Raw genomic sequence first — 6,038 nt, 5'->3', positions numbered from 1 at the left:
AGTAAAAAGATAGCCAAGGGAATATGCTTGAAAGATGTGAAGAAATATAGTTTCCCACAGAGATGTGTGGAGGTGTGGAATAGTCTGAGTGAGGAGGTGGTGTCAGCGAGGAGTGTGCATAGTTTTAAAGGAAAGTTAGATGTGTGTAGATATGGAGACGGGGCCACACGAGTATAATACCCAGGCCCTGTAAAAATTACAACTAGGTGAATACAACTAGGTGAATACACACACACACACACACACACACACACACACACACACACACACACACACACACACACACACACACACACACACACACACACACACACTAAAGGCATCTAATTACTTAAAGTTACCTGAGCACCATTGCAATAGTAATTGTTCTCTGTTCCCCTGACTGCTGCTAACACACCTCAGTGATGAACAACAAAGCTTTCATCTCTCTGCTCCTTCCAAACAAACCTTCACACAGACACATAGCAGTGTTGGTCTACACCTGTTCTTTTCCTCTAATAATTCAAAGCTAATTCTCATGTCAAACACAAAACATTATATTAGAAAAATTAAGACTATTAGTACAGTATCTCTATTCACTTCATAACCTTCACATCAAACCAAACATCTTCATAAATAAAAAAAAATTAAATAAATAAAAAAAACATTCATTTATATTAATTTACACATAAAAAGGTATAGCATTACACGAATATATTACACTGTAACTATAATAAACTTTTGAATTTACTTATTCTCTGTTTATGAAAGTTAAATCACATTGAAAGTGCTTATAATTAGTTCTCTTCAGATATTTTGAAGATCCATCACAGTTCCTTTTTGAAGTTATTATTGAAAACATTCCCATCTTTCTATAAAACTGCAGAATCCACAAATAGGTTCATATATTCCATTACATTCTCCGTTCACATAGGTCTAACTGAATTAACCATTTACTTAAATATGTACAGAACAATAATGATTCAATGACACACACATTAACACACCAATGGGTGTGAGTATGCAAGGTATAGAGGGGAAGAACAACTATGCTGGATTTGCTATTCACAAAAGAAAACAGAGCATTGTCCAACAATCAGAAAAAGTGACCATGTGGTTCTAGAAATTGAATTAGAGGATCCAGAAATATTGAAATGTAATGAGGAACACAAACAGAACAGATTGAATCATGCCATGACAAATTTTGAAGGAATAAGAAATTACTTTGGTATTATTGATTGGAAGGAAACCATGCAAGGCAAGACAGTCCAAGAGAAGTATGAAATAGTATTCCTGGACAAGTATAATGAGGGAGTAAAGAGATATGTTCCCAAAAACACATGTGGTATAATGCTATTTGTGCAAAAGCTAAAAGGTGTAAGGATGCAGCCTGGAAAACATTAAAGAAGCAACAAAATGAAGTAAATAAGAAACAGTACAAAGAGGCATGAAATGAACATATTAGAATAAGAAGGAGGAGGAAATTTGAAAATGATGTAGTGAAGAGATGTGAAGAGGAACCCAAGCTTTTTATAAGTATATAAATGAGAAAAATGGCAAGCAAAGAGACCAACACAAAGTTAATAAACAGAAAATTAGTAAATTGCTTGAAAAGGTGGGTGTAAGAAAAGCAATGGGGGCCAGATAGAGTGTCAGGATGAACACTGAGAGAATGTTGAGAACAACTGGAGGAACCAATTTGAGATGTAATAAACAGCTCTCCAATGGAGGGGAAGGTACCAAGAAAAGAGCAAATATAGTCCTGATATACAATGTAGGAAAAAAGACCAAGTCCCCAAATTATAGACCAGTGACACTGACTAGTTGGGGAAAGATCTGTAAATTGTTATTAAAGAAAAATGGTTAGAATATCTGGAGGGAAATGAAATAATAATAAATAACTCCCAATTTGGTTTCAGAAAAGGAAGATGATGCATAACAAATTTAATAAGCTTATATACAAGAGTAATAGATGAAGTACATGGGAGAGGTGGATGGGTTGACATGGTATATTTAGATATTAAAAAAAAAGGCTCTTGATAGAGTATCACATAGAAGACTCCTATGGAAAATAGAACACATAGGAGGAATACAGGGAAATATCTTAAACTGGATGACAAACTACTTAACAGATAGGGAAATGAGGACAGTGATAAGAAACACCCCATCAAGTTGGAGCACAGTTACTAATGGCATACTACAGCGTTCAGTGCTGGCACCAATTATGTTCCAAGTATATATTAAAGATATACATGAGGGTTTGAGTAGCTACATAAATTTGTTTGCAGATGATACAAAACTTTTAAGAGTAATAAGGAACATTAGTGACTGTATGGAATTGCAGAAAGATATTGGCAACATCTGAGAATGGAGCCATAAGTGGGAATTTGAATTTGATACCAGAAAATGCCATATAATGGAAATGTGTAAAAGTAATGGAAGACCTATGTCAGAATACAAAAATGGGGAAGATATTATAATGAAAAGGAGTGATCATACAAGACACCCTGACTTTAGAAAAATACAGAATTGGGTTATTTGCTTCAACATGCAAGGCACTAACAAATATCAGGTGGCATTCAGTTACATGGATAAGAGCATGATGAAAATACCATAACCACTATGATAAGACTTAGACTGGAATATGCAGCAGTAGTGTGGTCACCATACAGACAGAAGGAATTCAGGATACTAGAAAGAAAGTGTTGTCTTAATTTTGTTTTATAAGACTGTACTTCATGATGGACTTCCTTTACTGAGAGGAGGTAGTGGCATGTACTTGTGTTGTTCTTTGTAGTGTGTACATAAGACAGAAGGGAGAGGGAGAAGGAGGATGAAAGTGGTGGACAGGACAAGAGGAGGAAGTACAACTGATACAGCTGGCCAAATGGGCACTTTTCTCTGATGGCTATCTTCTTAAGGGAATTATAAAGGCATTGGTATACATTGGGTTACAATATTCATACAGTTTTTGGCTTTGAGTAAATAGAGAACATCATCAGAACAGCTTACTTTGGTCCATTCTGCTTGTGTTTTCTCCTTGAATCTTGCAGCAATTATTTTCTTCATCTCATCAGGCTCATCAAACTGTCCCACCTCTTCTGCATCAAGACCCAGCAGGGAGATCAGTTCCTGGTAAAACTGAGGCTCAATGGCTCCCACGGCCACATGTCTGCCATCACTGGTCCCATAGGTGTCGTAGAAGTGTGTGCCAGACTCCAACCTGATGTGTGTGTGTGTGTGTAGGGAGGGGGAGAGACATGTTAGCAAAAGCCTCATCACTGGTATGCCGGTGGTCTGTGCCATCAACAACACAGAAAGAGTGTAGTACTGTACAGTTGAGGCATAAAACACTCAGTAATCAAGGTAACATTGTACACTTGTCTATTTCCACATAACAGCTGAAAAACTGATTAATTAAACAGTACAGGACTGTCATGTGGTGCTTACAATACCACAAAGTTTGATTAACGTCACAGTAAAGCATCAAAAACTAGTTGTTCTCATTCACAGTGAGTGAAGGAGCCATCTAGACACTCACAAGTCACAAGTGAGGCTTTTACTCCTTTGTTATGACGGCACACTACTATTGACAACAACCTGCAGCTTAACCTACTCATGACCTCCCACTTTCCTCTCACCACTCACCAGTTTTCTCCTCGCGGTTTGCCCCACAAGAACATTCCCTGAGAGGAGTATATCCACAAGCCAACATATGCAGCGCCCTCCACCATGTTGGCGTCAATCACTTGTCCCTTTCCTGCAACACACACATGATATCAGGGCATGTTTGTGTTGAAGTCATGCACTAGTGTGGCTTCCTGTGTTATGTGTGATGAAAGGTGATGTCTGCTGGCACAGTACAGTAAATGCATCACTGCCTTGTGGTCAGGGAATGAATGACAATGCACTGTGTAGAGTAATAGCAGTCACTGTTTCCTATCCTGTGTGTAATGAAAGGTGATGTCTGCTGGCACAGTACAGTAAATGCATCACTGCCCTGTGGTCAGGGAATGAATGGCAATGTACTGTGTGGTCAGCTTAGAGGAGTAGCATGGTCACTGTCACAAGAATAGTTCCTGCCCTACCTGACTTGGAGCGTTCTAGATGTGCCAGGCTGATGCCCAGTGCACACAAGAGCCCGCCGCTGACATAGTGTGCCAGGAGGTTGATGGGCGGTGTTGGCAGTGCACCTTTGCGAACCAACATGGACAGTAAACCTGAGGACAGGCAGGTCATGCTAAGCAACCACCCCATCCACCAGAAACAACTCTTATCACCAAGATATCTTCATGAAGATGCACTACCATATAACTCGAGAATGTGTGTGTATGTGTGTGTACCTGATAAGGCAACATAGTTATGTCATGGCCAGCCATGTCTGCACATGGCCCTGACTGGCCAAATCCAGTCAGCCTGGCATAGATGAGCCCTGGGTTGTCTTGGAGGAGGGTGTCTGGCCCCAGTCCAAGCTTCTCCATGACCCCTGCAAAGTCAACAAGTGATGTTGTGGTACAGGTCACCACTAGCTACTTCATATTTGGCATGAAATCTAACTTAACTTTGTTCACTGTTTGGAACAAAACTCCATTATAACTTTGGCAAAAGTTAAGAAAATCAATTTTCATACCATTAATGACTAAATAATCTGATATTATGTTTTCAACATTCACTTGTTCCTCAAAACAAGTAAAGGATGTGTTTTCAGTACTTACTTCAGGCTCACCTAAGAATATGAATTAAGTTTCTTGTAATACAAATATCCATTGAAATGCATATCAGATCATATTGATAAAGGCAGTATGTTTTCAATGACAGTGGTACACTACACCAACACACTTCACCTGCTGTACCCTCACCCAACACTGTTTTCTATAAAGTATTTCCAAAGACACAGCAGACTTCAGAGAACACATCAGAAAAAGAAATTAAGTTTAAGCATCACATAGAATCTGTCTGGTGCCAGAATGATGTACATCACCTTACAGTGTTCTCTGAAACACACACTGTGTCTTAAGAGACACCCACTCACATGACGGGGCCTCAAGAGTGTGTGTGTCCATCATTACCCCTTCGGAATGGCTCGATGAGAACGTCAGCACTGCTACACAGCTTGCGAGCCACACTCACACCCTCTGGCTTCTTCAGGTCCAGCGCCACCAACCGCTTGCCTCGTCCCAGCCAGTCCTGGTCAGGTCCTTTGGTCTGTGGACAATGCTTGTAACACTTGCACATTCTGGAATGCCCTACACACATTATCAGAATCAACCAACACTTCATTGAGCATTATCTATGTGAGAGTGACTCCATAATTACATACAGTCATTTAGTTTACCATTCACTCAATTGTAGTCTCACCTTATCAATCCTGGTGACGTTTGCACCAGTCAGGTATAACCATGCCGCAGAATGGAGTTGGAGCCAGGCCAGCCAGCTCCACCACCCGTACTCCTCACAGAGTCATTCTGGAAGTTGTGAGGATATTGATAGCTCCTCTGTGTGACATCTTGTTGCAGATATGCATCTCAATTCCTCTACCAATAATCAAGTTACAACACTGTCATATGTTCACAGTGAATGCATCAGTGATACCACTGAAATGATAAGTCAGAAAAAAGGTTATTGGATAAGTTCTGCAGGTGGGTGTGCAAGACAGCTCTGTATAGATGGAAAATAGTCACAGAGGAAGATGCAACGGGCAAAAACAATTGAGGGGACTCATACCTGGTGCCAAGTTGCCAACCCATAAAATGGGAAAAGAGCAACATCAACAGGGACAAAAGAAAATAGTGACAGTAAAAGATACAAGGGGCAGAAACAACATGAGGAAACTTGTAGATGCTGCCAACCCCTCACACTATAAAAATAAAAGAAGAACATAGCCAAAAAATACACACATATATCAATTCATGAGCAAAAAAAGTAAAAAATACATAAAGATAAGAAAAAATATATTTCCAAACACTCACTTGTTCACCCTCTCATCCGTTTCAGGAGTGTTGTGGGCAACATTGGCTAGCTGGATAATGTGGGGCAGCAGAGTGTTAGGACAGTGTTAA

The 6,038-nt window shown here is 39.8% G+C and overlaps 1 pseudogene; it reads right to left on the bottom strand.

The window, feature by feature from the left end:
• Positions 1-232: 232 nt before the first annotated feature.
• On the bottom strand, positions 233-5,443 carry LOC123510438 (annotated as a pseudogene).
• Positions 5,444-6,038: the final 595 nt, after the last annotated feature.

The sequence above is a fragment of the Portunus trituberculatus genome, chromosome 29 (genome assembly GCF_017591435.1).
Source record: "Portunus trituberculatus isolate SZX2019 chromosome 29, ASM1759143v1, whole genome shotgun sequence".
NCBI lineage: Eukaryota > Metazoa > Arthropoda > Malacostraca > Decapoda > Portunidae > Portunus > Portunus trituberculatus.
This window is presented reverse-complemented; position numbering and strand designations above follow the sequence as displayed.